This window comes from Physeter macrocephalus, chromosome 3 (assembly GCF_002837175.3).
Source record: "Physeter macrocephalus isolate SW-GA chromosome 3, ASM283717v5, whole genome shotgun sequence".
In the NCBI taxonomy this organism is placed as follows: Eukaryota; Metazoa; Chordata; class Mammalia; order Artiodactyla; family Physeteridae; genus Physeter; species Physeter macrocephalus.
The window spans coordinates 17,885,988-17,895,693 of record NC_041216.1 but is presented as its reverse complement, the minus strand read 5'-3'; the positions used below and the strand labels follow the sequence as shown (position 1 = coordinate 17,895,693).

The 9,706-nt window shown below is 47.3% G+C and overlaps 1 long non-coding RNA gene and 1 other non-coding gene across 2 annotated transcripts in view; one reads left to right on the top strand and one right to left on the bottom strand.

The window, feature by feature from the left end:
• Positions 1–35: 35 nt before the first annotated feature.
• Positions 36–9,706, bottom strand: part of LOC114484968 (uncharacterized) — a 10,708-nt gene continuing 1,037 nt past the window's right edge. The window contains exons 2-3 of the long non-coding RNA XR_003678389.1: positions 300–463; positions 36–79 (exon numbers count right to left, since the gene is read on the bottom strand). This is a non-coding gene — a long non-coding RNA (uncharacterized lncRNA). The remainder of the gene's footprint in view (positions 80–299; positions 464–9,706) is intronic.
• On the top strand, positions 1,989–2,062 carry TRNAR-UCU (transfer RNA arginine (anticodon UCU)). The gene has a single exon. It is a non-coding gene; the product is annotated as a tRNA-Arg (tRNA).

The following is a 9,706-nucleotide window of genomic DNA, read 5'->3' as shown; positions in this document are numbered from 1 at the left end:
TTAAGCAGACGAAACCAACAGGAGACTTAACATACCGTGACTTGGAAGAGTTTATAGAAGAAGTTCTATTTCAGATTCTCTGAGGTAAGAGAGACTAGAAACCCCAATTAAAGAATAATATAAAGGGAAAAAGTGACCTTTCCAACACTAGCACATGTAGAGGCTGGGATTTCCTGCTCTGAACATTTGTTTCCAGCTCTTAAATCCTTTGGATGGTTCTATGACCCTGAACACAGACACTGCCCTCATCCTATCCTACCTGCACCTCCCCCTCCCTCCACCCTTGCCCCCAATCCTACCTGGCACTAAGGAGTTGGTAAGGCAGGTGCCAATGGCCAGCACTAAGAATGGTGAAATCATGGTGCACTCCAAGACCTGCTTTTTCTCTGGAGCCCAGAGGTATGATGGATATGGGTGGGAAGGGTGAGCTGCCAGTGGTCAGTAGTTAATTGATGTTCCAATCCTAGGGAAAAAAAAAAAAAAGACATGAAGGTCACAGCTCCAGAGTTCATTTGTTCATTCACTTATTTATTCATTGATTCATTCATTATTCACCTATTACAACAGACTAGGCATTTAGATGCAAATCCTAGGTGGTCCTCCCTCAAGAAGCTTCATCACATAAACAGTTGTATAGGCATAAATGAGTTCCATGCTGCAAAGTGGTTCCTTCTCCTTTCCCAAGTGAATTCCCACTTTCAATCCACCTGAAGCCCAGAACCCACCAGAGTTCACTATCTGTGTAGTGCTTCTCAAACTGCAGAATGCATCAGAATCTTCTAGAGGGCTTGTTGAAACAGATGCCAGTACCCTCCACCCCTCGCCCAGAGACTCCAACTGCATTTCTAACAAGCTCTCAGGTGCTGCAGCTACTGCTGCTGCTGGTTCGTGGACCCCACTTTGAGAAGCACTGTTCTAGAACATCAGCCTTTAGCCTTGTCCCAAGCACATCAGAGACAAAACAAAGAGTCCACCTTTTCTTACAGGGACACCTACATTTGCTCTTACAGGACAACTATATTTGCTGCGTTCTAAAGCTTATCATTTATGGCAAGAGATATAAAAACTATAGGCGGGCATACAGGAAAAGATTGTCTTATAAGTGTGGCCATTTCTGGGCAGTGACATTTTAGATGACTCATTATTTTTTCATTGTCTTTTTTGCATTTTCCAAATTTACCTTCTGTGTTGAGATGTTACCTTTATAATAAAAAAAAATGTTATTAAAAAAAAAACCTGGGCTTCCCTGGTGGTGCAGTGGTTGAGAATCTGCCTGCCAATGCAGGGGATATGGGTTCGAGCCCTGGTCTGGGAAGATCCCACATACTGCGGAGCAACTAGGCCCGTGAGCCACAACTACTGAGCCTGCGCGTCTGGAGGCTGTGCTCCACAACAAGAGAGGCCGCGACAGTGAGAGACCCACGCACCGCGATGAAGAGTGGCCCCCGCTCGCCGCAACTAGAGAAAGCCCACGCACAGAAACAAAGACCTAACACAGCCAAAAAAATAAATAAATAAATAAACAAAAAAAACAAAAAAAAAACTGGAAGGAAATACACCAAAATGTTAACTGGTTTTCTCTGGGCAGTAGGACTGTGAATGATTATTTCTTCTTTAATTTTTTTTTTTCTTGAATTTCCCAAATTGCCTAAAATGAGCATGTATTAATGGCCTAAGAATGTTTTTAAACTGTGGTCATCCTGTTAGGATCACATGGGATAATCCCATTGGCAGCTGAGAAATGTAAATACTAACCATGTTGTATACAAATGTTACTGGAAGATGAGGAATTTTAAATGGCAAGAGTTTTACTGGGAAATAATGTTATTATTTCCACCAAAATCAAGATAAAAATGATCATTTCATTTGTTGTGGGAAATGTGATACACAACATTCTACCATTAGACAGAGTGGGCTGTTAGGTAAGAAACCACTCTAACTAGAAAAAGGGATGTTGATTCAACCTTCAAAATGTGTATGGAGGGAATTCCCTGGTGGTCCAGTGGTTAAGACTCTGCACTTCTACTGCAGGGGGGCACGGGTTCGATCCCTGGTCAGGGAACTAAGATCCCGCATGCCATGAGGTACGGCCCCAAAAAAATTTTTTAAAGTGCACTCCTGTGCTTTTCTACTGCCTTCCTTGTCCACCTGGCTCCTTAAAAACCTGGCTTGGGGCAGGGACAGGTGGCGGGAAGGAAAGCACAGGAATTGAAAGGAAATACCTTTCATCTAACATCTAACAGCACTTAACTCTGAGTGATGGGATTTCAGACAACTTCTAATTCTTTAAGTGTACTTTAGTTTCCAAACATTACCAGAGTAAATTCTAACATCAGAAAAAAAGTTATTAAATTGATATACAATACCAACACAATTATTGCATATACTTCTCTGTTTTGAAAGTAATTCCTTCCTGGTCCATCTCACCCACCACACTGGGAGCTTCTAAGAGCAGAGACTTTGTCTTGTTTGTTTCCACTCCAGTTCTTGGCATAGTAAGTATTTACATCATCAGTTGAAAGTCAATGCTCTAAGAAGTGGAGGTAGGGAGGAATCACCCCCAAATCCTCCCTTTGTGTGTGAAGAAAAGTCCAAGTGTTGGCAAGGAATTGGGACTACCAGAGTATCTGTTCACTGCTGGTAGAGTGTAGATTGGTACAACCACTTTGGAAAACTGACAGTACTACCAAGGTGACACCATACACACGCCCTCTGACCCATTTAACTTCAACAGAAATGTACACGTGTTCACCAAAAGAATATATAAGAATGTTCTTATCAGCCCTGTTCATAATGGCTTCAAAACTCTGTCCAGCTTCAGCAGGGTGGAAAAATATATTGTGTGGGTTCACAAGAAGGTAATCCACACACAACAATGAGAATGAATCATTGAGAACTCCATACACCAACATGGATGAATCCTGCAAAGGTGAGGCTGAGTGAAGGAAGCTGACCCGAGAGTATATATAGTGTGATTCTAATGATATAAAGCAGGGGTCCCCAACCCCGGGCCTCAGACCGGTACCGGTCCTCAGCCTGTTAGGAACCAGGCCGCACAGCAGGAGGTGAGAGCATGTAGATGAGTGAAGCTTCATCTACTGCTCCCTATGGCTCCCCATCACTTGCATTACCGCCTGAACCATTCCCCCACTCCCCGTGAAAAAATTGTCTTCCACAAAACCGGTCCCTGGTGCCACAAAGGTTGGGGACCGCTGATAAAAAGTATAAAACCCAAGGTGGGGGAGGGGCAATATAGGGGTAGGGGATCAAGAGGTACAAACTACTATGTATAAGATAAGCTACAAGGATATATTGTACAACATAGGGAATATTGCCAGTATTTTATAATTATAAATGGAAAATAACCTTTAAAAATTGTGAATCACTATACAGTACACCTGTAACTTACATAATATTGTACATCAACTATACTTCAATTTAAAAGAATTTTTTAAAAAGTATAAACACCAAGTAAGGGTATTACAAGACAGGATAAAGGCAGAGGGAGATTTGACACAGAAGAGAAGGCTGAGTGAGGACAGAAGATTCAGAGAAGGAAGATGCTAAGCGACTGGCTTTGAAGAAAAAGGCCACAAGCCAAAAAATACAGGAGCCTCCAGAAGCTAGAAAGGCGAGGAAGTGGATTCTCTCTGGAGCCTCCCCAGAAGGGAGCGGCCCCACCAGTGTGTTGATTCTCAGCCCCAAAGACTCTCTTGGAGCTCCTGACTTCCAGAACTGAGGATAACTTTGTTTTAAGTCACTGTGTTTGCGGTCATTTGTTATGGCAGCAACAAGAAAGTGAATATTGAACATCAAAAAAAAAAAAAAAAAAGGCACACTGCCTTATATGGGTGGGTTCAATCTGAAAATCCAACAAGCTGTCAATTGAGGATATAGACATTTTGCTGTATGTATGTTATACTTCAATAAAATAAAAACACTACTCTCTGAGAGATTATATGAACAATCCTTCAAGGACACTGATAAAACGTTCACCATAATACCTTATGTGGTAGACAGAGAGAGATGTACGATCTCCTTTGTAGATAGGAAAAACAAGGCTCTGAAAGGGAAAGTGACTCGCCCAAGGTTACAAACAAGCAGGTAGCAGAGCTGAACTCTAACCACTAAGCTGCCAATTACAGAATTAGCAATGAGGTTACCACGGTGATCCTCCAAGGGTGGGGATTCTGGTTCACCAACTACAGGATGAAGGTTCTGAAGTTTAACACATGGATAGATTCGTGGATATGGATATCCACATGGATATCCACCACAATCAGTATACAGAACAGTTCTGCCAGCCCAAAAAACTCTCTTGTGTTGCCGCTTTGTAGTCAGAAGCTGCCCATGCCTGTACCTGGCAGCCACAGGTCTGTTCTCCATCACTATAGCTTTTTAAACAATTTTTATTTATTTATTTAACTTATTTATTTTGGGCTGCGTTGGGTTCGTTGCTATGCGTGGGCTTTCTCTAGTTGCAGTGAGTGGGGCCTATTCTTCGCTGCGGTGCACGGGCTTCTCGTTGCGGTGACTTCTTGTTACGGAGCACAGGCTCTAGGTGCACGGGCTTCAGTAGTTGTGGCATGCAGGCTCAGTCGTTGTGGCGCACGGGCTTAGTTGTTCAGCTGCATGTGGGATCTTCCTGGACCAGGGCTCGAACCCGTGTCCGCTGCATTGGTAGGAGGCTTCTTAACCACTATGCCACCAGGGAAGCCCCATCAGTATAGTTTTGATTGATATTGTATTAAATCTGTGGATCAATATGGGGAAGATTTGCATGTTGACAATGTTCAGTCTTCCAATCATGAACACAGTATGTCTCTCTGTGCGTTTAAATCTTATAGTCTTCATCATACAGATCCTGTTAGATTTATACTGTTGTATTGCACTTTGGGGGGAGCTATTAAAATAGCATTGCTTTTTTTTTTCTTTTGGCCACACCGTGCAGCATGTGGGATCTTAGTTCCCTGACCAGGGATCGAACCCCTGCCCCCTACAGTGGAAGGGCAGAGTCTCAACCACTGGACCCCCAGGGAAGTCCCTTTTCTGTTTTGTTTTGTTTTTTGGCCATGCTGTGTAGCTTGCAGGATCTTAGTTCCCTGACTAGGAACTGAACCTGGGTCCTTGCCATCTTCTGTGTAGTCAATCATGTCATTGACAAATAGGGACAGTTTTAGTTCTTCCTATCCAATCTTTATGCCTTTTATTTCTTTTTCTTGCCTTATTGTGCTGGCTAGGACTTCCAGCACCATGCTGAATAGGAGAGGCAAGAGTGGACATCCTCACCTTGTTCCTAATCTGAGAGGAAAAGCATTCAGCCTTTCAGCATTTGGGGTGGTGTTTTGAGGTGTGAGGTGGAGTAAATTTGGTGGGGAAAATCAGGAACGTGTTTTTGGACACGTTGAGTTTAAGATGAAGTGGAGATGTTAAGCGGACTTTTGCATATAGGCATCTGGCAGCCGGGAAACAGTTCTTGGCTAGAGGTATGCACTTGGGAACCCTGGGCATAAAGGTGGCATTTAAAGCTTTAATCAAACTTACAAGATCATTTAAGAAGAGGGAATGGGGGTGTAGAGAACTATATGATAAAAGCCCTCAGAAAACCAGGAATTGAAATAATTTCTTTAACTTAATAAAGACTTTATATATCAAAAAAACCCTACAGAACCATCATATTTATTGAAGAAACTTTTGGCATGTTCCCTTTAACACTGGCTTATGATTAGAAGATTTGGGGGCAACCTCTAGGTCCATAACTAGGGGAAGGAAGTTATAAAGAGTGGTGGGGCAATATCTATGTGGCAGTAGTATTAAAACTAGAAGTTAAAACAGTAGGATCGGTGGAGTTTAAAAACACAGGATTTCAGTAGTTTGTATGTCAGTGTAAACCACACTCATATACACAACACAGCGTTACTTGCAAGGACACTTATAAATTCAACAACATATTAAATAAAGCATATTAGCATGAAGACCTTTGGAGGGGGGTGGGATTGGTACTGGGGAGCAGGGATGAAGGGGAAAATGAACAAATAAAAACTGAGCTCATGATAGTACCCCACGCACTGAGGAATATGACTTATTCAACCCTCTGCACCGCAGGTCCAAAACAAACACATAAATAAGGTCCAAAGCAAACACATAAATAAGGAAAAATAAAAGTGAAGCGTGGCTCCAGGAGCTCTAAAGGGCTCATCCAGCCCTGCACGGTTATTCTTATTTGCCTCTTCTCTGCGAGCCCGACATTCTGTGCGAGTAAAGACCATCTCTTCTCCATCTCTGACTCCCAACCCCGTGCACATAGAATCAGCTCTGTAAATGCTAACTTAATGAAAAGCTCCACGATTCAGGCTGGAATGCTCTGAATTTTGGCCCCAGGGATGTGGCATTGAGAAGGGCCTGTTCTGGAGACAGACAAGTGCCTTCTCCCATTGCCTCTGCCTGGAAAGGAGAATCTAGGAAACGCTTCAGGAGCCAGAGTCTCCCCTGCTGGCTCCTCCTCATGGCCCCTGCCCCTACTCAGAGGCTCCAAGTCCGCCCTCTGGCAGGCCTAGGTGATGGGCTCCGTGGGGCCCAGCCTGGGGCTGCGGGGCCCCAGCTGCCCACCACCCTCTGCCAATGCTCTACCAGTTCATAATGGAGCCTCCGGGTGTGTGCCAGCCCCATCGCTCCCCACCTCCCAGCTGAACCATCTCTGCCAGGCTCCCAGCTACGTGCCCTGACTATTCATGACAAGTGTGCAGAAGTCCTGGCTGGGCTCTGGCCTTGGAGGAGAAACAGCCACTTGGCAGGTCAGGGGAGGGAGCGGAGGCTGGGCCTTGGCCCTGGGGACTGACTCAGCATCCTGGGACAGAGGGCACTGGAGCCCTTTGGAGCTGGGCAGAAAGCCAGCCCTGGGCTGGGTCTCAAAAGGTCCAGGACAAATGACAGAATAATAGGACTGCTAAGAATCACTACCACTTCTTGGGCATCTCACTTAATCCTCACAAGTGTTATTAGCTCCTGTTCTACAGTTTAGGAAACTGAGTAAAGGATCTCAGCTAGTCCATGGCCAAGTACAATTCGATCCCAAGATGACTCAACCTCTCTGGGCCTCAGTTTCCCCACCACGGAGAGGGAGAGAGACGGGCGCCCACCTTTCCACTATCCCTCAAGAGCAAATAGAAGCCAGATGAATTTAGGGCAGGAGATCTGGCAGAGGAAGGGGTCGGGCCGGGGTGAGTTCTACCTGAGCGGCCTGGCCAGGCGGCAGGTGAAGAAGCAGAGCAGGCTCAAGGTCAGCACCAGGAGGAGGAGGCTGAGGACCGCTGTGAGGACCATGCCCATGGTGGGGGACAGGAGGGCCATCCTGAGTGAAGAGGGCCCCACGGAGTAGCCACCACAACCTGTAACACCTGGTCACACTAGCCTTGGATGTCTGCTCCAAAGCTCTGGGTCAGTGGCTGTGACCTGGCTTTGTTCCCTGGGGTTAATCTTTGGGGCTTAGCCCAGGAGGGGTGAAACGGGAGGGAGGACAATCCATGGGGCTCCCCTCCCCCAGCCCAGTCCTTCCCCACCTGAGGCTTGTTCATTCCTCTTTGTCCATTCATTCTTTATTCCCAAACATTTACTGAATACCTGCTATGTACCTGGCTCTGTTCTAGGTACTAAGGACTCAGTGGGGAGGAGGACAGACACGGTCTCTGATTTCTTGGAGATTCCTGACCGGCCAGGGTAGGAAAAAGCACTACTATGTGCCAGTCGTTGTTCTGGGCACCTTGTGGGATAAAAGCACAGAAGGAGGGCATCCCTGATGGCGCAGTGGTTGGGAGTCCGCCTGCCGATGCAGGGGACACGGGTTCGTGCCCCGGTCTGGGAGGATCCCGCATGCCGCGGAGCGGCTGGGCCCGTGAGCCATGGCCGCTGAGCCTGCGCTTCCAGAGCCTGTGCTCCGCAACGGGAGAGGCCATGACAGTGAGAGGCCCGCGTACCACAAAAAAAAAAAAAAAAAATAAGCACAGAAGGAAAGGAACCCCTATTTGGGGCCACAATAGTTTTTTCCCCAGCAGCAGTGGCCGTTCCACCCCATTTACATGTCCAGGAAGCTGAGTCTGCACTGAATCAGCCAGAGGGGCGAACTCATGTCCAGAATAAGAGCAACTGGTCTTACTGAGCACCAACTGTGTGCCAGGCCCCATATGAGATACATACTAGCATCCCCACTTCCAGATGAAGGAAACAGACGCTCAGAGGTGCAATGATGGAGTTGAAATTTGAACCCAGATCTGCTGGCCTCCACAGCTGTAACCCCAGCTCCTGCACTGCCTCAGATCTAGGACAGCACCAGCCCTGCAGGGCAGCAAGGAGGCTTCAGTCAAGTCTCGGCCAGGTGTTGGCCGTCGCCAGAGAGTCAGCACATACAGGCTGGAGGTAGCTGAGCTGTCACCTGCCTGGAGGGGTCTTTTCTGCTTCCAAAGTGTCCTCAACCCCTTTTTCATTTTCTCTTGGGTTCCGACAACATCTCATCAAGTCAGGATGGTGACTATGGTTCTCATCGTACAGATTCAGAAGCTGAGGCTCAGAGAGGTGAAGCCACTGGACACACACAGAGCCCGGAAGCAACCCCAGCTATGTGCCTATGAGACCAGGCCTTTTCCCATTATACTTCCTGCCTCTTGGGACACCTCAGATCCCAAGGTACAAAGCACCCAAGGTTGGGGGGAGATGCTTTTACCCTCTCGGTGCCAAGGGAGGGGCCCTGTTCCTGGCCCAGGAAAGGCCACTGAGCTCACCATGGCAACAGGAAACCCATCGCATCACTCCATTAAACCTTTTTCTTTCTCACTTTGTATCAGATCTTCCTACTGCATCAGATCTTCACCACATATTAGTGACACAGGCAGGGTGGAGTGATTAGCCCCACTGATAGATGGGGAAACTGAGGCTTATCAGGGAAGTCACTCGGTCAGCTGTCAAACAGCCAGCAAGTCTGGTCCAAGTCCCAGCTCCATCACTTCCCAGCTGTGTGATGCTGGGTCAGTCCGTGCACCTGTGAGCCCACTGCCTTATCCTCCTAACATCCATCTCCCATTCAGGAGAGGCCGGAGGTGGGCCAGGCACTGAATATACCTGATCTTACTTTAATCCTTATTAACAACTGAGAGCTAGATACAGTTGTCCCCTTTTCCAGGTGAGGGAATAAAGGCCCAGGGATACAGTTGTCCCCTTTTCCAGGTGAGGGAATAAAGGTGCAGGGGGCCATGGTGAAGATGACCCAGGGTCACACAGATGGGAGGTGCTGAGCCTGGCCCTGCACAGGACTCCACACAGGACCTACCCAGGTCACCCCTACTCCAGACTTTCCACCACAGCTCACCCAGGGACCCTCCCTGCCCCGTCCAGCTCCCAGGCCTGGGAAACCCTCTAAGGTTCCCCTACTCACCAGCCTAATAAATCAATATGAGACCCAAGAAGTTTCACCTTGTGCTCACCAGCAGTACCTGGTGGGGACAGAGGAACAGTTATTTGTCCTTAGGGAGCCCCCAGTCTAGAGGACACAGTCCAAAAATGTCTGAGCTGGGAAGGGTCCTTTGACCAGATTTTCCCAAATGTCCCAGACCACAAAAATCACTTGGGGTGGGCCTCCCTGGTGGTGCAGCGGTTGGGAGTCCACCTGCTGATGCAGGGGACGCGGGTTCGTGCCCCGGTCCGGGAAGATCCCACG